The sequence below is a fragment of the Salvia miltiorrhiza genome, chromosome 8, assembly GCF_028751815.1.
Source record: "Salvia miltiorrhiza cultivar Shanhuang (shh) chromosome 8, IMPLAD_Smil_shh, whole genome shotgun sequence".
Taxonomy (NCBI): domain Eukaryota; kingdom Viridiplantae; phylum Streptophyta; class Magnoliopsida; order Lamiales; family Lamiaceae; genus Salvia; species Salvia miltiorrhiza.
The window spans coordinates 51679560-51702326 of record NC_080394.1 but is presented as its reverse complement, the minus strand read 5'-3'; the positions used below and the strand labels follow the sequence as shown (position 1 = coordinate 51702326).

At 39.4% G+C, this 22767-nt stretch overlaps 1 long non-coding RNA gene across 1 annotated transcript; it reads left to right on the top strand.

Moving 5' to 3' along the window:
- The first annotated feature begins 21594 nt into the window (after positions 1-21594).
- On the top strand, positions 21595-22346 carry LOC130998959 (uncharacterized). The gene is made up of 2 exons (XR_009093357.1): positions 21595-21695; positions 21781-22346. It is a non-coding gene; the product is annotated as an uncharacterized LOC130998959 (long non-coding RNA).
- The last annotated feature ends 421 nt before the right edge of the window (positions 22347-22767 follow it).

Below are 22767 nucleotides of genomic sequence, written 5' to 3'. Positions count from 1 at the left end.
ATTTCTTTTCTGTCCAGCCAAGGACGTTAAATAAAGGCGCTCATCGGGAGGCAACCCGATTTTTTTCTTTCCCTTGTTTTTGTTTATTTTCGTTTTTCTTTAAAAAAAATGAAAAAAAAAATTATAATAATAAAAAAAAAATAATAAAAAAAAATAAAATACAAAAAATGGTATATTTGGGTGTGTTTTGGTCAATTTCGCAGGTTTGGGGATCTTTTTGCAGGATCTGAAGAATTGGGGGCTGCTACTCAATTTCTGAAAATTTGGGGACTCTTTTGAAAATTTTGGAGTTAGGGTTTATTTTGACCAAAGTCAAAATTCTCCCCACCAACTCCTCCATCCCCACCAACTCTTCCGCCGCTCCTCCTCCATTCCCACCGCTGCGCCATTTTCGACACCACCTCTTTCGGCCGAGCAGCACCACCGTCCGCCCAACCACCGCTCCGACCATCTCTCCATCGAGCAGCCACCATCTCCCCATCGGCCAAACCACAATCTGCCACCATCTCCCCATCGGCCAAACCACAATCTGCCACCGCTCCGACCATCGCGCCACCCGAGCCGCACCGCCGGAGCAGCGCCACTACAGCATACAGCCCCACTCCAGCCGTCCATCCCTGTTCCAGCCACAATTTCGGGCACTGCTAGTTCTCCCTCAACGGCGCGCCACTCCGCACCACCGGAGTCGGTCCACCACAACAGCCGCCATTTTCGATTTCGTACTACCAGTTCAGGGAAGTTTCTCTCTTTTTTTGCTTTTCATTTTTGAAACTTCTATTTCTTTTAGTTGTCTGTTGTTGTTTCTGTTTTGGTCTGTCATACTCTCACACAATGAGGACATTGTGTTGTCCAAGTGTGGGGGGGTGTCTTTGTTTGTGTGTCTTTGCTTTGTTGCTATGTTGGTTTTCTTGTCAGTTTCGAGTCCTTTGACAATTTTTATGATGGATGATGTGAAGAGTTAAGATTAGGATATTGGATTTGGTATGATAGGCTGTTGCTCTTGTGATGGAATTATGCATATGTTTGTAGGTGTTCTTGTATGAGAAAAACGTGCAAAATTTGATCAAAATTACTTGAAACCTACTAAATTGTGAGGATTGAGCCCTAATGAGCACACATGACTAGCTCTAATTGTTTCTTTGATGAGTGATTGATTCGAACTTCTATGCTGAATTTCTGGTTTGCCCTGTTGCCATAGTCAAAACTGAGTTTGAGAATTTAATGCATGAAAATGATTAAGGCATTTTGGAATAACCATTATTTTGGCCTGAACATATGATCCGAACCTTCGTTCTTCCCTTAGTGAGCCCGTTTGTGCCTAATTTGCTCCTGTTTTGTTTGATTAAAACTCACATATATTGAGCCTTAGCCTATTTTAGCCTGCTTTTGTCCTTTGAAAACATGTGAATGCACTAGGTTATGACAAGATGAGAAATGAGTATTTCTATCATTTTAGTGTGTTGAGTGATGATTCATTGAGTTATTGGGGATATATATGCTGTTGAAAAAAAAATTAAAAAAAAAGTGCAAAAGTGCAAAGGAAATAAAGGGCCTATTGTGTATACATTCATTCATGCTTATGCCCTATATGTTATATGTTGGAGTTGAGCACACCGTTTTGAGAATTGTGGATATGTTGAGGAGCTACTCTAGAGTTTTATTGATGGAAGGTTTGGTGTGTTGCATGTTTTCAGTCATATATTGAGCCTTTTTTATCCCTTTTCCTTGTTTATCCCACCTATACGCACCCTAGCCACATTACAACCAAATTGCAAGACCTTTTGATTTGTGCATTGGTTCCATATTTTGGTGGAGATAGTGACATAAGGGCAAGCTGTGTTTGAAGGCATAAAGTTGTGAATTGTGTGAATCAATTCTGTCCATATTTGTCTTTTGAGAGAAATTGAGTGAACTTGGCGAGGCAGGATTGAATTTGCACAATTTTTACTTGAATGAAGATCATGGCATAATCTTCTGAGCAAGAGCATGGTTAGTGGTTTGTGGATGATTGTATCTTGATCAAGACTTTGAGTAATATCTATCATATTATTGCCAAAGCTTTGTTTTTGCTGTTTTGAGTCTTCTTTTGTTCCTTCCCTGTCGTTTTATTCTTTTTGGTGCTCGAGGGCGAGCTTTGTTTAAGTGTGGGGGGATTTGATTGGGCGTATTTATACGCATTTATTTGAAAGTTTTTGATATGATTTTTGTACTTAATTCGTGTTAAATATCATCTTTAGGATATGATTATGATTTTATATGTATTTTGATGGTATTTGATAGGTTTTGGAGAAAATAATTGATTTTGAGAAGAGTTTTGAAGTGGTGAAGCCGTGTGAAGAGGAAGTTGTGCCCATTTTACTTGGACGTGGTCTAAATCCATGAAATTATGATGAAAATGCCATGTTTGACTAAAATGAATCAATGAAGGCTGCCATATTTTGATGAAAGTGGTTAAAAGGCCCCATGCGCCATTTTATTTTGATTTAAAGGCCACATACGCCACTTTAAGTTGTTTTAATTAGACTAGTTTGTTTTTTTGGACTTTATGTCATTTTTTTTTAGTTGCCTAATTAGACTAGGTTAGTATTATTTTAATTTCCTTAGTCATATATATATGTGAAGTCAGCTGCAACTGGAGACATATATCATAATTCACGCCAATCTTGAGAGAGCAGATTGGACGCAAGTTTGGAGACTTCAAATCAAGTTTTATTTCTTTCATCCCTTGCAATTTATTTATTTATTTCTTGTGTTATTTAATTATGTTTTCTAGCTAAATTTCTTTATTCCGGCATCGATTAGGGAAGCACTAGCGAAATTATTTTGTGAGATCTAATTATTCTTATACTTTATTTTTATGCTTGCATCTGCGATTCTTCATGTTTAATGATATTAATTGTTTTAATCCATTAGATAGTTGCAAATATTTATTGGGTTAGAATTAATTATATAACCAATTGAACCGGCCATCCGTAATTGTGGTTTAGGTTTGATTAGTGGTAAATTGACACATCGGGGTCAAGGGAAAAGCAGTCTTAATTCAATAATCATGTGTCAGAGTTTATTGGTTTTGAATCGGGTTTCTCTAAATATTAATGCTGTCGGCTCATTAAACCTATAGAGCGTCTCTTACGGTTGTCAGTCGATTAGGGTAGTAATTAGTGAAGCGTCTTCCTGATTATCGAATAATTAAGGAGAAATAATGTAACACCCCGTACCTTTCCCTATGATAAGAGATAGTGTTTTAACACTACTGAGAATACTGAGATGTCGAGATGTGAAGATTATGAGTTATGAGTGGACAAACTCATGATGGAGTTAGAGTGAAGAGATTAGAGAAACGAGTCGAGTTATAGATGCCGATTAATTTGAGTAGGGATTTTATTTATTTCCGACTACCGGGATTAGAATTTTCGGATACCGAGATATCAGAGGTTGACAGTCCTATTAAGAAAATAGGAATAATGAGTTTGACATAGAGTCAAGGAAGTTGCCGATGAATGGCAAGATGAGTAAAATGGGGATGTTGATAGAATTGAGAGTGATGTGCGAGTTGAGATGGAGATGGTAATTTGATTTTGATGATAAGATGAAAGACGAGAGATAGAGTCGAGGTAGTGATTGTGAATCACTATAAAGAGGATTAAGTTAGAGTGATGATGAGTGATGATCTGTTTTTAATGTGATAACGGTGTGAGTTATTTAATTGACGTTATGTGATTTACGTGATATGTGCGCACTAATATTATTTTGAGTTAGTCTGATTCTCGAAAATTAGCGTACATGATTTATTTTCCACCACACGTTCCTACACTCACACCCATTATTCTAATCTTTTTCCCCACATGTGGAAATAGCCGATTTAGGCTTGCTGCTAAGGGAGGAGACAAACTACTATTGAGCATTTAATGCTTCTTATCTTATGGAATAAGAATCTTGATAAAACCGAAGCATCTCTCTCTCTCCGTCATTTCTCTCATTTCGGCCTTTCAACTTCTTCTCTCTCCCTCAAGACATTTACTCTCTCCTCCATGGGAGACCAAGCTCGAGTTTACACAGACGTAACCATAGTGAAATCCTCCACTAAATCTAGTCCATAAACACTTACTACTCATAAATCAAGAAGTTTAGTGGAGTTTGATGCTTGAAGAATAGAGACCGAAGCTTTCCTTTTCTTGAAACTACCTGAGTAAGTGTTTGAATCCTTTGGGATCTAGACTTTTTATGTGATATATGTGTTTAGAAGGATGACTGAAGCATGAGAAACTCCCCCTTCACTTTATTCGCCATTTTCGAAAATGTGGGCTCATGCCCTTCAAAAATCTTTCTGATTATTTTCTAAAAATGGGGTGAGAAATGAGTTATATGTGATGAGATGTATGTTATACGTGATGATTTGAAGTGATTAAGAGGTGTTTTTCAAAACTGAGTCTTGAGCATGAGTTTTTACAAAATTTAGTCTGATGTAAGATTTTGGGAAAAATCTGTAAGTTATGTCTTGAATGATGTTTTGACGATGAGCATGAATAGATGAAAGGATTAATGTGATGTTTGATGATTTCTGGGTATGAAAAGTCGATGAAGTTTAGAAGTTACTCTTGTTCGCTTTGTTCTGCCTTGAGTTTTGCCATGCCGAGTTGTGATCCCGCTGGCATGCCAGAGAAGTCGTTTTTCCGCTGACATGCCAGAGAAGTCGCTTTCCCCGCTGGCATGACAGAGAGTTCATTTCCCCGCTGCTCTGCCAGCGAGTTCATTCCTCTGAGTTCGAGTCCTCTGAATTCGAATCCTCTGACGATCGATTCCTCTAACGATCGATTCCTCTGATTTTCGACTCCTCTGACGATCGATTCCTCTGACGATCGATTCCTCTGATTTTCGACTCCTCTGACGATCGATTCCTCTGACGTCTGATTCCTCTGACGATCGAGTCCTCTGATGATTGATTCCTCTGACGTTCACCATTCCTCTGGCGACAGAGAGTTCATGATTTCGCTGCCTTGGCAAGTTGATTCCTCTGCCCTGGCGAGTATTTTTCGCAGTATTGCCAAGCTGCTCCGCTCTGTTCTGCTGAGTTTTTCCACCTTGACCACCGAGCATTTCTCTGCTCTGGTCTCCGAGTCAGACTTATGACTGATTGTTTGTGATATGTTTATATGTGAAGTTGCATGCTTATATGATTGTGCATGCCGATGTGCTTTTGCTTTGAGTATGGTCCGAGTTAAGAGTTAAGTCGAGAGTAAGACGTGAGAATCCTTAGAAGTCGAGTATGCCTAGGGATTTAGTTTTACTGAGTAAATAGACGTTGAGTGAGAAGTTATCGATGAAACGAGATTGGATTTTAGTATTGAGATCTAACTGAAGTTTGTTTTATCACATGAACCTTCGTGATGATGTTGATGATTTATGAAGACCCGAGCAAGACGAAGAAGTAAGTCCCCTGTTCCTATCCGAGTTTAAGCGAAGGACTCCAGGTGGGCATTATTTTGAGTATTCAGTTTAAGAGCTTTTTCTAAACTGTTTAAATGATGATGAGATTATAAGATGTTTTGATGTTTTGAGATAAATGATGTTTATGAACTGTTTGACTTGCCAAAATTTTGATGATAAGTTTGTATGTTACCCTCTACTGATGAGACGAATTCGGTCCTGCCACAAGCGGGATTTTGTGCACAGATGTGACTGTGAGCCGTCTTCGGGTCGGCCAGTCACGGTACTTGAGAGGGAGGCCTACTTCTCAGTATCGATAATAATGATAATGTTGTAGACGTGGTACATACATGACGAATATTTTGACTGCAGTCATTTCTTTATGATGTTATGATGTTTAAAACTGCATGCACAGATTTCATTGATGATAAACTTATTTCTGTGTATTGCTGATGATATGGCAAGCTTCAAACATATAGCTCTAAGAGCGCCTTTGATGTTTTTCCGGCGATTGCCCACTGAGTATTATTACTCACGCCCTGCATATATTTTTAAATGTGCAGGCTAAGCAATGGAGCGAGATTGGACTGGTGCTGGTGGGGATGGTTTCACCGATGAAGTTTTCCTTGCTGTTTTTCTTTGATGTTGAAGTCTTAAGGACGATGTACTTTGTTTTCCTTCTGATGTTGATAAAACCTTAGTGAGATGATATACTAATCTTTTAAAATCAAGCAATATACTCGCGATTATATGTCTTCATACATATAATTGATACGTCTTTTGCTGTGTTACTCTTGATATTATGATTCCTTATGGAAAATAAGCAGTACCTACTTTGCTTTTCTTCTTGAAATTCCTAATATTCAAGAAGTCATAACGATATTGATGAATACACCCTTGAGTCGAATTATGAGTCTTTGCCTTGGCATGTTTTGATGTAAGCTTCCGCGCCGATGTTCAATTCAAGTCTTATGGTTCTTTATCCATTTATTTTAGTCGTATCGATACTCGTATCCCGCTATCACTAGCGTTTGGGAATCGGGCTGCGACAGAGTGGTATCAGAGCAGGTCGTCTGCTCTGAGTTAATTGCTTGATTGAGTACTAGTCTAATTTGAGTTCTTAGACTAGTTTGAGAGGGAGTCTTTGTGAAACGAAACCCCAGCACCCTATCTCCTCCGGCTTAACGAGGTAAGAAGTTGATGTTGTTTCTTATCGCTTTTCTGATGAGAACTGAGTTTGATGCACTAATGAGTTATGTATTGTTTTGATGACGAAGTTGTTTGATGATGATGAATTCTGATGTGAGGAAGTTGATGAAGAAGATGAGGAGAGATGTTGAGGCTAGTATGGCCAATGCCCCACCATACCAAATGAGGATGAGATGCCGAGTTATATTGAGATAGCGATGCAGCGATGGTTCAGGGAGTATATCCCGGACGAGGATGACACCTTGGGTGAACTCATGACACGAATGTCGAGGATGAGCCGAGCGATGATAATGTGTATCGGACCATAGACGAGTATGAGGAGAAAGAGACGACGTCGAGTGAGGATGCACCGACTGACGATGCTGAGAGTAGGATGTCAGATGATGGCAATGACGAAGACGAGATGGGAGAGTGATAGATGACGACTGAGACTATCTAGAGATGTATAGATATATCTATAGTGATGCTTAGCTAATGTACATAGCTAGAAGCATAGTATAAAACATATATGACGTTTAGTCCCTATGATGCTTGCATAGTTAGAGCATCATTTTGGAGTTAGAGCTTTGGTGCATAAGACCTTACTTTCGTAAAAGACCTCGAGAGAGAGGGGCAGTTTTCCCTTATATATATATATATATATATATATATATATATATATATATATATATATATATATACAGAGAGATTGATGATTAGTGAGTTTCACTTTCTTTAGCAGAGCTTTGAGAATGATGATGATGTAGATGCTTGATGATAGATGAGAAATAGAGACTGACGATAATTTCAAGAGTTGATAAACGAGAACTAGAGTGGACGAGAATGCTGAGAATTTAGAGATCACTTATGAGCTTTAGAAGCGATGTGAGAAAAAGAGAATTTGTATTTTGTTTTAACGAACTGCTAGTTTCGAAGTCGATAGTTTTATAATTGTTTTCCCTCTATGGTTTACCTCCGAGAAGAAGACGAAGAAGAGAAGCAGAAAGAGAGATAGTTGAGATAATGCGATAAGAGTTAGAGTTTTCATCGTGATTTATAGACATGACCCTACTAGGGCAAACGTAGTATGGAGACCTCATGGGATGCATAGATACTGTTGACCAATTGTACTTCGCAATAGAGGTACTTTCACCGGGACCGCGTTCACCATCGCTAGAGTAATCATGAGAGTAGACTCATTGAGTCCCTATCCCGCTTGGTCGTTTTGAGTTTTTTCTGCATCCAATTGAACTCCTACATGAGATGAACTATTTGCTATTGAGCAGATCCACTGTGTTCGAGCCTAAACCGTTTGTGTTGGAAATCTTTACCCCTTGTTTTAACAGTGGACAATTTATTCATTTATCCACTTAGTGGATTGCTTCTACTTCCAGTATTGGTTTACCCCCATCATATCATATCTCAGATTTCATCTGAGTTTCTGTCCTAACTTTTGATCTTCCTTTGATTATAACTTCTTCATTATCCTTGAGATAGCACTGGCTATTATGGAATCATTCCATTACTTGAGCTCGTCTTGTGCAAGATCAGACATTTTTATTCATCACATCCTAGTCCCTACCACATCCGACAAGAGATAAGAATGTCTAGGTAACTAGGATGGCATAGTAAGAAGAGTGTTTGGAAGAAACACGATTTATGGGAGCAGTCGTAGAATGTTATTACAGGACGAGCACAACAGTTAGATTATGGATTTTCTTATATTAGCCAAGTACGTAGAAAGCTAATCATTTCGAGGATGAGAAGAAGTGATGCTAAGCCAGAATAGGCAATAGCAGATTCAAGGAGATCGAGATGACAGATTAGAACAGATGACGTTTTTCACGATAGCAGACTGAGATGACGACTAGTATGGGAGTAGCAACGACGAAGTATTACGGGATATTTTATTTCCGTTATGCCCCGCTTAGAGTACAAGTTCTCGAAAGAGAAAATTTTTTCTTACATACCTATACGATGATGACCTGAGAGTCTCTATGCTTGAGTAGAGTTTTGAGCTGATGTTACGATGATAGACATGAGAGATGTCTTTGACGTTGAGTTATGAGGATTGAGGAAATGGTATGATGTTGAGTAAAAGTCTTATGACTTGCGAATTATGAGAATTTGTTCTAAGGTTGATACATGTCCCCTTAGATCTTGAAGAAGATGAGAAACCGATTGAAGAAAGAAATAGAGTTGATATGAGATAAGGTAATAAAACCATAAGCTAAATACGAACGTCAGTTTCGTGACTTGGTTCGGTGTGCCAAATATCGAGAAGAGATAAATGAGAAGATGTCAAAATTTCTTCGATTAGAATTGAGATAAGAGGTATGAGACGATGTAACGAGTCAAAGGAAGGTTATGAGTACTGATGCATTAAAAAGAGCTTTTGGATATAGAACTGGCAATGCAGCCAGAGAATGCGATTTAAGAAGGAAAGAGAAGACGGGATGACTGAAGTCAAGATCCTAAAAAGCCGTGGCAGAGTGAGAATGCGCCACCGCGATACTAAATTGAGACAAACGGCCTCATGATGGCCCAACTGCTCCAGAAGCAGTAGATCTTCAAGAATCGCGAGGGATGTCGCCTTGACGAAGAGCAATAAGCTACTTTTGAAACGATGTAAGATGAAACAGAACATCGGTTACACCTGCAGAAGGGTCGTGCACTACTCGAACTAGTGTCCGAATCGGCAGCAAAGTGGAAACGGAGGACAGCCGAGTCAGTTCGGCCGCAACTCAAAAGCAATGGAGGGAATCCTAGCGCTACCTCCACCACAGCGACAACAGCCAGCTTTTCGACCACGTTAATCAAGAAGGCAACCGCCAGCCCCGCAGGCGAATCAACCGCATCGACAGAGACTGTTCGCGCTTGAGCAGAAAGCACCAGACAAGAATCGAGGAAAATTTCCAGAGATAGACGAATTGAAAGATGTGCCCATAGTATTTTGTTCGACATCGAACGAAGAGCCTATTCCACAACCTCTAAAGAGTAATCACACTTATAGGCTAAACCACTACGGTTTCATCCGTGTGCCCTGACTCAGAATACGAGTGAGATCGATTAAGCTCGAGGCGAGAAACCTGAGATTGATGCCTACATGGCACTTGGATATAACTTCTAGAATGTACTGGTTAGAGGAAAACCATGTGACGATACAAGACAAGGAGAGACGAATAACGTTTCAATTTCCAGGCCAAGAGCCTACCTCGGTTATGGGTATTGATAAAAGATGGAAGAAGACGCTGATCATCTCAGCACTGCGAGCAAGAAAGTCCTTGCGGAGAAATGATACAACTGCGTATGTTGTATATCTGAGCAAGAGAGAGAGACGAATCCAAAGAAAAACGCTGATGATGGCCGTTGTGCGAGAGTATAGAGATGTTTTCCCTAAGACTTTATCGGGATTACCCCAGACCAACAGTTTGGGTTATGATTTATTTGGAGCCTGGCGTGTCACCGACGTCGAAAGAGCCATACAGAATGGCCCCCACCGAGTTGCAAGAGTTGAAGCTGCAACTACAAGAACATCTCGATATGGGTTTCATTCGACTTAGTGTTTCCCCGTGGGAAGCACCAGATTCGTTTGTTAGAAAGAAGGATGGAAGCTTGAGGTTGTGTATCGAGTATCGAGAATTGAATGAATGACGATAAAGAATGAGTATCCGTTACCCCGGATCGATGATCTGTTCGATCAACTGCAAAGAGCGAGCACTTTTTCGAAGTTTGATTTGAAAATGAGGTACCATCAGCTGAAGATACGATCGGAAAATATTTCCGAAGACAGCATTTCGTACGAGATATAGATACCATGAGTTTATAATGATGTCTTTTGGTTTGAACGAATGACCCGACCGTATTCATGGATCTCATGAATCGCGTTTTTCACGAATACTTAGACAAGTTCGTGTTAGTCTCCATAGACGATATCCTGATTTACTTGAAGAGTAAACGAGAACACGAAGAGCGGTTGAGGATCGCGTTAGAGAGATTGTGAATTGAGAAGTTAAATGCGAGTCTTGGACTTGAAGAGGTCAAGTTTGGTTGGCCGAACGTTTGTGAACAAAGTTTTCAAGAGCTAAAGAAGAGACTTAGTATGCAATTTACATTGATGCATCGAAGGATGGTCTAAGATGTGTGCTGATACAAGGGAGAAAAGATATCTTATCTTTCGATAGTTATAGCCGAGCTCTGCTCTGGAAGCAGAACTGAAGTTGAGCTCTGCTCTGCTCTGACGACAGAGCTGAAAGCATTCCTCTGCACTAGCGCCGATTTCTCTGCCCTCGTGCGGAACTAATGTTAGAACGAAAGGAGTTAAAGCAAGTGGAGACCACGCGAGATGAAGTATCTAACGCAAGATTTAGATTTAGCAGCCGTAGTGCATGCTTTGAAGACATGGAGACACCATCTTTGTGGAGTACGATGTGAGATGTACACTGATCGTAAAAGTCTCAAATTTTTCTTTGAGCAACGAAGGAGACGATCAGAGTCAATGAAGGACTACGAGCATGATTCATGAGTTTATAGAAGGATGATGATGATTTAAGTGAGATGAGTTACCCAAGATTTTGGGAAAAATCTTGGAGTTCATAAGTCGATTTGAGGATCTAAATGTATATGAGTTCTCGAGCATGCTATGATGTTAAATGCTAGTTGGATTGATGATTAGAAGTGTTGAAATGAGTTCTGTTTGTTTTGCCGAGTGCTGCTGAGTTTTAGCTCTGCTCTGGCAGAGAATTAGGGATTCCGCTGACAAAGTGATTCCGCGGACGAAGTAATCCCTTTTACGTTGTAACTGACGCGTTAAGAAGAGAGAATCGGGGAGAGTTAAGATTTCTCCTTACTCGAGAAGTGAATTAAGGAATTCGAGAAGATGAATTTGAAGGTAATAATACCCCCGCAAAGTACTGAGCACTACACCAGACTCACGACCGAAGAGCTCCACTCTACCAATAGAGCCTATGTGTTGAGCGGTCTTTGTTTTAGACAGAGCTGACGCCGATTCCTCTGCTCTGATAGAGAAATCTCGATTCCTCTGCTCTGGCAGAGAAGGATGAGAAGATGAGAATGTGGAAAGTTTTCGAATAATGTTTCGAACCGAAAGAGAGAAGAGAATTATTAAGAGGAGGCATAATGCCATTTTGTTTAAGGAAAGAGACTGAGCGTGCCTGATAAAGAAGAGCTGAAGAATAGAATCACGAGTGAATCCATACCTTTATGAGTTATAGTAGTATCGAGACACTGCAGAGAGTACTACGGTACTGAGATATGAGATTTTCATTAAGATGAGATGGAGTTATGATGATAAATAGAGATATTGAGCATTTGAGTTACACTTTTGATAAGACTAGAGCGCTGAGATATAAACATAAGGATAGGACGATGAGAGATTTCTGCGCCAGAACGGAAGCCATTTCTCTGACGTTTCAGTCCGCTGCTCTGGCATCCGATTCCTCTGGCTTTACGAATTCGCGGCTCTGACTAGTGATTCCTCTGCTCTGGCAGGGAGGTCACCACTTCTCCGCTGACAACTGCGGACAGAACTCGAGAGAAGACTGCTGAAGTATTATGAATGAAGATGATGTAAGTACAAAGGGTTATGACATCGATTAGCGAAATTGAGAGAAGGAAATTCGATAGTTGAGAAATCACTGATAGATTCTTTTGACGTTAGAAACGATGTTTACGTAAGTTTTCCCTATCTCGGGGAGCGTGTTAGTTCGAGTTATAGAAAGACTCAAACCGAGATATATATATATATATATATATATATAGGACCTTACGACGTATTAGAAGGAGTAGGCCAAGTAGCCTATAATTAGCGTTGCCTCCGAGCTTCGCGAACGTTCAAGACGTTTTCCCATGTTTCTCAACTGAGAAAGTAGGTGTTTGTTTCAAAACACGTCGCCCAGGAAGAAGAGTCCCTGGAACAAGTTTTGAGCTACGAAGAGAGAGACCTGATGCTATACTGGACCAGAAGATCCAACAATTGAGGACCAAGTCGATTCCTTTGGTGAAAATCCAATGGGGACATCACGGTCAAGGAGAGTCAACATGGGAACGTGAAGAAAAGATGATTGTAAACAGATGTTTAAAGCAACAGTTACAAAATAGCCAATCTCCAATAACCTCGAATGGCTACGGAGCACAAAATTCGAGATGACTAAAAAGCGAAGAAATTGATAGTCACATTTGATGGACTACTTGGAATTAACGGGAATGTATTCCCCAGAGATTGAAGAGAAGATGAAAGAGAAGTACCCAGAGCTTTATCCCGGAGATGAATAACTCAAATTTTGGGACGAAATTTCTTTTAAGGGGGGTAGGATGTAACACCCCGTACCTTTCCCTATGATAAGAGATAGTGTTTTAACACTACTGAGAATACTGAGATGTCGAGATGTGAAGATTATGAGTTATGAGTGGACAAACTCATGATGGAGTTAAAGTGAAGAGATTAGAGAAACGAGTCGAGTTATAGATGCCGATTAATTTGAGTCGGGATTTTATTTATTTCCGACTACCGGGATTAGAATTTCCGGATACCGAGATATCAGAGGTTGACAGTCCTATTAAGAAAATAGGAATAATGAGTTTGACATAGAGTCAAGGAAGTAACCGATGAATGGCAAGATGAGTAAAATGGGGATGTTGATAGAATTGAGAGTGATGTGCGAGTTGAGATGGAGATGGTAATTTGATTTTGATGATAAGATGAAAGACGAGAGATAGAGTCGAGGTAGTGATTGTGAATCACTATAAAGAGGATTAAGTTAGAGTGATGATGAGTGATGATCTGTTTTTAATGTGATAACGGTGTGAGTTATTTAATTGACGTTATGTGATTTACGTGATATGTGCGCACTAATATTATTTTGAGTTAGTCTGATTCTCGAAAATTAGCGTACATGATTTATTTTCCACCACACGTTCCTACACTCACACCCATTATTCTAATCTTTTTCCCCACATGTGGAAATAGCCGATTTAGGCTTGCTGCTAAGGGAGGAGACAAACTACTATTGAGCATTTAATGCTTCTTATCTTATGGAATAAGAATCTTGATAAAACCGAAGCATCTCTCTCTCTCCGTCATTTCTCTCATTTCGGCCTTTCAACTTCTTCTCTCTCCCTCAAGACATTTACTCTCTCCTCCATGGGAGACCAAGCTCGAGTTTACACAGACGTAACCATAGTGAAATCCTCCACTAAATCTAGTCCATAAACACTTACTACTCATAAATCAAGAAGTTTAGTGGAGTTTGATGCTTGAAGAATAGAGACCGAAGCTTTCCTTTTCTTGAAACTACCTGAGTAAGTGTTTGAATCCTTTGGGATCTAGACTTTTTATGTGATATATGTGTTTAGAAGGATGACTGAAGCATGAGAAACTCCCCCTTCACTTTATTCGCCATTTTCGAAAATGTGGGCTCATGCCCTTCAAAAATCTTTCTGATTATTTTCTAAAAATGGGGTGAGAAATGAGTTATATGTGATGAGATGTATGTTATACGTGATGATTTGAAGTGATTAAGAGGTGTTTTTCAAAACTGAGTCTTGAGCATGAGTTTTTACAAAATTTAGTCTGATGTAAGATTTTGGGAAAAATCTGTAAGTTATGTCTTGAATGATGTTTTGACGATGAGCATGAATAGATGAAAGGATTAATGTGATGTTTGATGATTTCTGGGTATGAAAAGTCGATGAAGTTTAGAAGTTACTCTTGTTCGCTTTGTTCTGCCTTGAGTTTTGCCATGCCGAGTTGTGATCCCGCTGGCATGCCAGAGAAGTCGTTTTTCCGCTGACATGCCAGAGAAGTCGCTTTCCCCGCTGGCATGACAGAGAGTTCATTTCCCCGCTGCTCTGCCAGCGAGTTCATTCCTCTGAGTTCGAGTCCTCTGAATTCGAATCCTCTGACGATCGATTCCTCTAACGATCGATTCCTCTGATTTTCGACTCCTCTGACGATCGATTCCTCTGACGATCGATTCCTCTGATTTTCGACTCCTCTGACGATCGATTCCTCTGACGTCTGATTCCTCTGACGATCGAGTCCTCTGATGATTGATTCCTCTGACGTTCACCATTCCTCTGGCGACAGAGAGTTCATGATTTCGCTGCCTTGGCAAGTTGATTCCTCTGCCCTGGCGAGTATTTTCCGCAGTATTGCCAAGCTGCTCCGCTCTGTTCTGCTGAGTTTTTCCACCTTGACCACCGAGCATTTCTCTGCTCTGGTCTCCGAGTCAGACTTATGACTGATTGTTTGTGATATGTTTATATGTGAAGTTGCATGCTTATATGATTGTGCATGCCGATGTGCTTTTGCTTTGAGTATGGTCCGAGTTAAGAGTTAAGTCGAGAGTAAGACGTGAGAATCCTTAGAAGTCGAGTATGCCTAGGGATTTAGTTTTACTGAGTAAATAGACGTTGAGTGAGAAGTTATCGATGAAACGAGATTGGATTTTAGTATTGAGATCTAACTGAAGTTTGTTTTATCACATGAACCTTCGTGATGATGTTGATGATTTATGAAGACCCGAGCAAGACGAAGAAGTAAGTCCCCTGTTCCTATCCGAGTTTAAGCGAAGGACTCCAGGTGGGCATTATTTTGAGTATTCAGTTTAAGAGCTTTTTCTAAACTGTTTAAATGATGATGAGATTATAAGATGTTTTGATGTTTTGAGATAAATGATGTTTATGAACTGTTTGACTTGCCAAAATTTTGATGATAAGTTTGTATGTTACCCTCTACTGATGAGACGAATTCGGTCCTGCCACAAGCGGGATTTTGTGCACAGATGTGACTGTGAGCCGTCTTCGGGTCGGCCAGTCACGGTACTTGAGAGGGAGGCCTACTTCTCAGTATCGATAATAATGATAATGTTGTAGACGTGGTACATACATGACGAATATTTTGACTGCAGTCATTTCTTTATGATGTTATGATGTTTAAAACTGCATGCACAGATTTCATTGATGATAAACTTATTTCTGTGTATTGCTGATGATATGGCAAGCTTCAAACATATAGCTCTAAGAGCGCCTTTGATGTTTTTCCGGCGATTGCCCACTGAGTATTATTACTCACGCCCTGCATATATTTCTAAATGTGCAGGCTAAGCAATGGAGCGAGATTGGACTGGTGCTGGTGGGGATGGTTTCACCGATGAAGTTTTCCTTGCTGTTTTTCTTTGATGTTGAAGTCTTAAGGACGATGTACTTTGTTTTCCTTCTGATGTTGATAAAACCTTAGTGAGATGATATACTAATCTTTTAAAATCAAGCAATATACTCGCGATTATATGTCTTCATACATATAATTGATACGTCTTTTGCTGTGTTACTCTTGATATTATGATTCCTTATGGAAAATAAGCAGTACCTACTTTGCTTTTCTTCTTGAAATTCCTAATATTCAAGAAGTCATAACGATATTGATGAATACACCCTTGAGTCGAATTATGAGTCTTTGCCTTGGCATGTTTTGATGTAAGCTTCCGCGCCGATGTTCAATTCAAGTCTTATGGTTCTTTATCCATTTATTTTAGTCGTATCGATACTCGTACCCCGCTATCACTAGCGTTTGGGAATCGGGCTGCGACAAATAAGATCACGTCAGAAGCGTCTTCGGTGGTTATAACTGGTTTGTTTGCATAATTTAAAGTTATTTTTGCATCGATGATCGGAAGAATTGAGCTAGGGTGGACTTAATTGATTGCTGGAATTCTTTTATTAATTGTTGGAATTTTTATTCATCTTTTAGTTAATTGGAAAAATTGGTTTATTCGGATTTTATTTAAGTTTAGTATTTTCTATATTTTCTTCTCAAAATTTCGTGGTTACTTTGCAGACTTTAATTAGAGAAATTCTCGCCAGTCCCTTGGGAGACGATTTTGCTTACTGCTGTCTGCGCAGTGTGGGCATACCGGCTGACTGCCGGATATTTTTGGTGTAAAACGACGCACCAAGAAGCTATATTTTATTAATGCTACTAGAAGTCGAGGAATTATTCCGACTACAAAGCAGATTAAATCCACGGATTTAATTTAAGTCATATTACAGTTTTTCAATATTTGAAGCAAGGAAGCAAATATCAAACAGATACAGTAACGGATGATAGAGAATAGAAGCCAGTATTTTATTACAGTTCACGAATACAGTCTACTCCCCAGCTTGGGGAAAATCGTATAGTATATTACAAGGTTGAATTTACGTGGCCACCTTACTGCCACTCACTCAAGTTGGCACAACAATCAAAGAAAGAGAGAAGGTTTAAAAGTAGAGTGCTGCAGGAGGATACTTTTATTTACAAAGAAAGAAGAGAGATAGAAAAGTCAATAAAGCTAGTAGAAAGAAAATGAGTATGATGCCGACCACCCTCTGCACCCCATCTCTTCAAGCTGCCTCCAATGGCTGCAATGTTCCCTCAAACCTCAACCTCCAGCCACCCTATTTTCCTGCACATCCTGCTAGCATACTCAAGTATGCAGCAACAAAGTCTTCCACTAAGCATAAATCCCAACCAGCAAATGCAAACTTTCACTCTCACTTCATTTCAGCAAAAATTATCAAAGAGCAGCAGCGAGTTCTGCCAAAGCATCGAGGTAAGGCTTGGCCTCAATGCTCCTTCTCCTTTGATTAAGTTCACCTGCAATAACACAAGAACCATCGTTCACCTGCAATACCCCGAGTATCGTTCGGAAATGTTAAGTTCATGCATACAAGATTCATGCATAGTTAAATTACGCTTTCTCATTAATTGAGAATTTTCCTCGAGCCAATGTCTTATTTTACATTCTCGTGATTAAGGTCAAGCGCGAGAGTAAGAACTACTCAAGGAGTCAGTACCTTAGCAAAACCTTGCTATCAGGTGGGCAATTTCTTACGCGTAAATAAAATGCTATTGAAAGACTATGCAAGTGTTATGCTTTAAAATGCAATTGGATCTTCAAGTGTGTTATGCTTTATTACGCTTAAATGAGTTAAGCTTCATTATGCTTTACGCTAAATGATTTACGCTGTGCTATTTACGCCTATTTACGCTTGAATGCTTTACGCTAATAAGTTTATGCATGTGTTTGATGCTTGCGTCTGTTGGGGGAGGCCTCCCTCAACAGTACGATGCCGTGTCCGCTGAGGAGGGCCTTCCTCACGGCGCGATGCCCGTGTCCGCTGAGGGAGGCCTCCCTCGCGGCACGATGCCAGTATGCCAGTGTTCCAGCGTCCGTTGGGGAAAACCACCCTCGACGGTACGATACTAGCGTCTATTGGAGGAGGCCTCCCTCAATAGTACGATGCCGTGACCGCTGAGGGAGGCCCCTCTCACGGCGCGATGCCCGTGTTCGTTGGGGAAGGCCTTCTCCACGACACGATGCTTGTTTATGATTGTCAATGATGAAGAATGCCCTTATGCTATTTATGAATTTGGAAATGTTTAATGAGCAAATGATATGAAAGAAACTTATGCCTCTTATGCGAAGTTGTGTTTTGTTGATGATGTTAAGTTTATGCTTTAGCTTTGGCAACTGCCCACTAAGTACTCTTGTACTTAGCCCTTCGTATGTTTATGTTTGTGCAGGTTGAGCTGTGATGGGCGATGAAGTGTTGCTGAGTGGAGTTTTTGTCGAACGTAAAGTAGGCTCAGAAAGGATATATGTCTTCATACATGTATCTCAGTTATGCTTTCCGCTGTAAACTCTGATAATGTTTTAGTCAAGCCTCTAACGATGCCTTTTTCCTTTTAAGGAATATAACGTGTATTCAAGTTCTTTAAGTATCCTTTTTATGCAAACTATGCCTTTTTCCTTTTAAGGAATATTTCACGCATATTCAAGTTCTTTTAGAATCCTTTTTGTGCGCCCTTTCTAAACCTGCTTCTTAACCTCCCTTCCCTGGTCATGGTTTCCCGACTTAATTATCCTTAATTAAGGCCGGTCGTGACAAGGAATACCTTCGACTATTGGAGACGATGATTTGGATGGTTCATGGTAACTTGCAAACGGGACGTTTGTAGGAATAAATGTGTTTGATATGGAATGTATAACCAACATCAATACAAACGTCCACAAGTCTGACTTCCCCGTGGTGGGATAGTATCCGAAAATGACAAATGCACACTCTTGTGGAACGTCCGAAAATAGTGTGGGCGCATATATAATAAGTTAATAATTAATCGAGAACAATCAATCCACATGTTGAGAACCGTCCGGAAAACATACAACTTACATAAAATTACCGATATACAGAGTCAAGTTGAAGGAGAGTTCGATGAGAAAGATTTGATGGGGAAATGTTGCAAATGGTGGTGTTGATTTGATCTCTCTGCCATTTTATCGAATCTCCATCTTGTTGTGCTGAAGCAATCGAAAAATGCATACCTAATTTGCATCATCTTCAACTCATTGCAAATGAGATGCGAAATGAAGGACTTAAAGCCATCCTTGATGGTTGTCCACGCCTTGAATCACTTGACATCCGACAATGCTTTAAGAAGGTCACTTTATCGTCGTTGTTGCACATTAATGTTTGATTTCTTGTGCCATGTCTTTATATATTAATTATGCTTCTCTTTTCATATGCTAGTGCAATATTAACTTTGGTGTGGTATTTGATCTATACTACACTTCTCGTTTGTCTTCTATACTAAGATTTGCGGACACAACTTGCTCGATAAAATGGCAGAGAGATCAAATCAACACCACCATTTGCAAAAAAATTCCATCAAATCTTTCTCACCGAATCTCTCCTTCAACTTGACTCTGCAACTCCAATGCAGATCTCTCTCTCTTTTTCAAATTATCGGTAATTTTATGTAAGTTGTATGTTTTTTCGACGGTTCTCAACATGCGGATTGATTGTTCCCGATTAATTATTGACTTATTATATATGTGCTCACACTATTTTCGGACGTTCCACAAGAGTGTGCATTTGCCATTTTCGGATACTATCCCACCACGGGGAAGTCAGACTTGTGGACGTTTGTATTTATGTTGGTTATACATTCCATATCAAACACATTTATTCCTACAAACGTCCCGTTTGCAAGTTACCATGAACCATCCAAATCATCGTCTCCAATAGTCGAAGGTATTCCTTGAAGAAAAGCAATGTGGCACAGATTTAAATTCAACAGACTGAACCAAAGAATTATTTTCGAATCTCTACTTTCTCATGGGAATGTCCAGACTAAGGTATATGATAACTGATTTAGGTGATATTCACAAAGCCATTTCACTCACCTAATTTAGAACAGATACTTTACTGATCCCCTCCAATTTTGCAGGCGAGTTTCTCCAGCTTAAATGTCTATCCTGAATCACAGGGCATCCCACGTCGAAAGGTAGGGATGGCAATCGGGTACGACGGGTACGGATAGTGACTATCCATACCCATACCCACGAACTAAATGGAAAGTGGTTGCTACCCACGAAACTATCCATGGATATCAAATGGTATCCAAACCCGCTACCCGCGGATACCCGCTACCCGTCGGGTATCCGCGAAACCCGCTATCCGACGGGTATCCGTCACCCACTATCCGACGGATACCCGCTATCCGCCGGATACCCACGAAATAGAATTTAAATATAAATTTACAACAAATTTAATAGAAAAAAAAAATCAACACAAATAGCATAGTTTAAATCCACAAAGAACAATGTTTAAATTCAAATTCACAAAGAACAATGTTCAAATTCATCAACTAAAATATAAAATCCAACAAAGAACAATGTCTATAATTGCTCGACAGTATAAATAGAACCCTCTTCATTGAACTCTTCATCTTCATCTTCAAGACGAGTCCAAAAGCTTCAATTCTTTCCTTGACCTATGAAATAAGCAATTATTTACATTAGATATATGAAATAAAAGATTAATTATAATTACAAATTTACATACCTTCAAGTTGATTTCGTAGCCAATTTTGAGTACACATTAATGCTTCTAATAGCTTTGGTTTGAGACGACTGCGATGCTCACTTAGAACCCTCCCACTAGTGCTAAAGCTGATTCGGAAGCCACTGTGGTGATTTTGGCCTATTTTAAAATATAAAATACTAGCCCATAATCTCAAAATATGTATTTAAAGCCCATATTTTATAGAATTTTTTGTGGATATTTGGCGGGTAATTGACGGATAATTGACGGGTAATTGGCGGGTATTTTTCGCGGGTAAACGGGTTTCGCGGGTATGGATAGTAAGTATCCAAACCCATACCCACGAACTAAATGGATAGTGAATTGTACCCACGAAACTATCCGTGGATATAAAATGGTATCCAAACCCACCCTAATGGGTTCGGGTTTTCGCGGATATCCGCTACCCGCGGGTAGATTGCCATCCCTATCGAAAGGTGCCAAGACCCTTGTCCACGATTAGTCCTATGCAACTTAATTTTTCCTAGGCGAGTTTCTCCAACTCAAATGTCGATTTGACGATTTGGTTTAGAACAGAGATTCATGCATGTGTCTCATATTGGGTATTGATGACTGATTTGGTTTGACATTTAATTGAAATATTTTACAAATACGGCCACATTCATATCAGATCACTTTGCATATGACCTCTTTTTATCTAATGCACGCACCTTCTAATTATTAAAGTTTTTTGGTCAAGATAGATTTAAATTTTTTTCTAGACTCGTGTTGTAGCTAAAAAAACACAGCAATTGGACGAATGTAGATTTTCTTTACATAAAATTTTCCATTTTTCCACAATTTTATTTTGAAGAGTTAACTAAAAACAGATACTTCATTGATCCACAATTTTGCAGGCGAGTTTCTCCAGCCCAAGTGTCACTCTTGAAGCCCACGACAGCCCATGTCGAGAGCGTAACTGTGATCCTGAACTCCCCCAGGACAGCCCATGTCGTGAGCTGCCTAACTGTGATCTTGAACTCCCCGATTTCATCCGTTCTTTTACTCACCATCTTTAAGCTTCTCAATTTTGTTTCTTTTCTGTATATACCGTGTTTCAGCTACCAATGCAGGAGAACTCGTACGATTGTGGCGTTTTCCTGCTTCACTATGTAGAACAATTTCTTGAGCTGACTTCAAACAGGACAACTGACTTTGTAAGTTGTTATTATGTTTTGTACTTTTTCTTCATATCAAGAGCTGGATTTGTTGATGCACTGATATCTCTAATTTTCTTTTCAGATGGAATAGCTTGATCAGAATTGGTTTGTTTCTTCTGATGTTTCTCTCAAGAAACGTGATGATATTAGAACACTTATTTATCAACTCCATGATGATGCCGTGAAGGAAACCCAACCTGCAGATGAAAATGTCCAGACTAAGGTATATGATAACTGATTTAGGTGATATTCACAAAGCCATTTCACTCACCTGATTTAGAATAGATACTTTACTGATCCACTCCAATTTTGCAGGCGAGTTTCTCCAGCTTAAATGTCTCTCCTGAATCACAGGGCATCCCACGTCGAAAGGTGCCAAGACTTATCCACGATTAGTCCTATGCAACTTAATTTTTCTCAGGCGAGTTTCTCCAACTCAAATGTCGATTTGACGATTCGGTTTAGAACAGAGATTCATGCTATTTGTGTCTCATATTGGGTAATGATGACTAATTTGGTTTGACATTTCATTGAAATATTTTTACAAATACGGCCACATTCATATCAGATCACTTTGCATATGACCTCTTTTTATCTAATGCACGCACCTTCTAATTATTAAAGTTTTTTGGTCAAGATAGATTTAAATTTTTTTTCTAGACTCGTGTTGTAGCTAAAAAAACACAGCAATTGGACGAATGTAGATTTTCTTTACATAAAATTTTCCATTTTTCCACAATTTTATTTTGAAGAGTTAACTAAAAACAGATACTTCACTGATTTGGTTTGACATTTCATTGAAATATTTTTACAAATACGGCCACAATCATATCAGATCACTTTGCATATGACCTCTTTTTATCTAATGCACGCACCTTCTAATTATTAAAGTTTTTTGGTCAAGATTGATTTAAATTTTTTCTAGACTCGTGTTGTAGCTAAAAAAAACACAGCAATTGGACGAATGTAGATTTTCTTTACATAAAATTTTCCATTTTCCCACAATTTTATTTTTGAAGAGTTAACTAAAAATAGATACATATATATATATATATATGTGTGTGTGTGT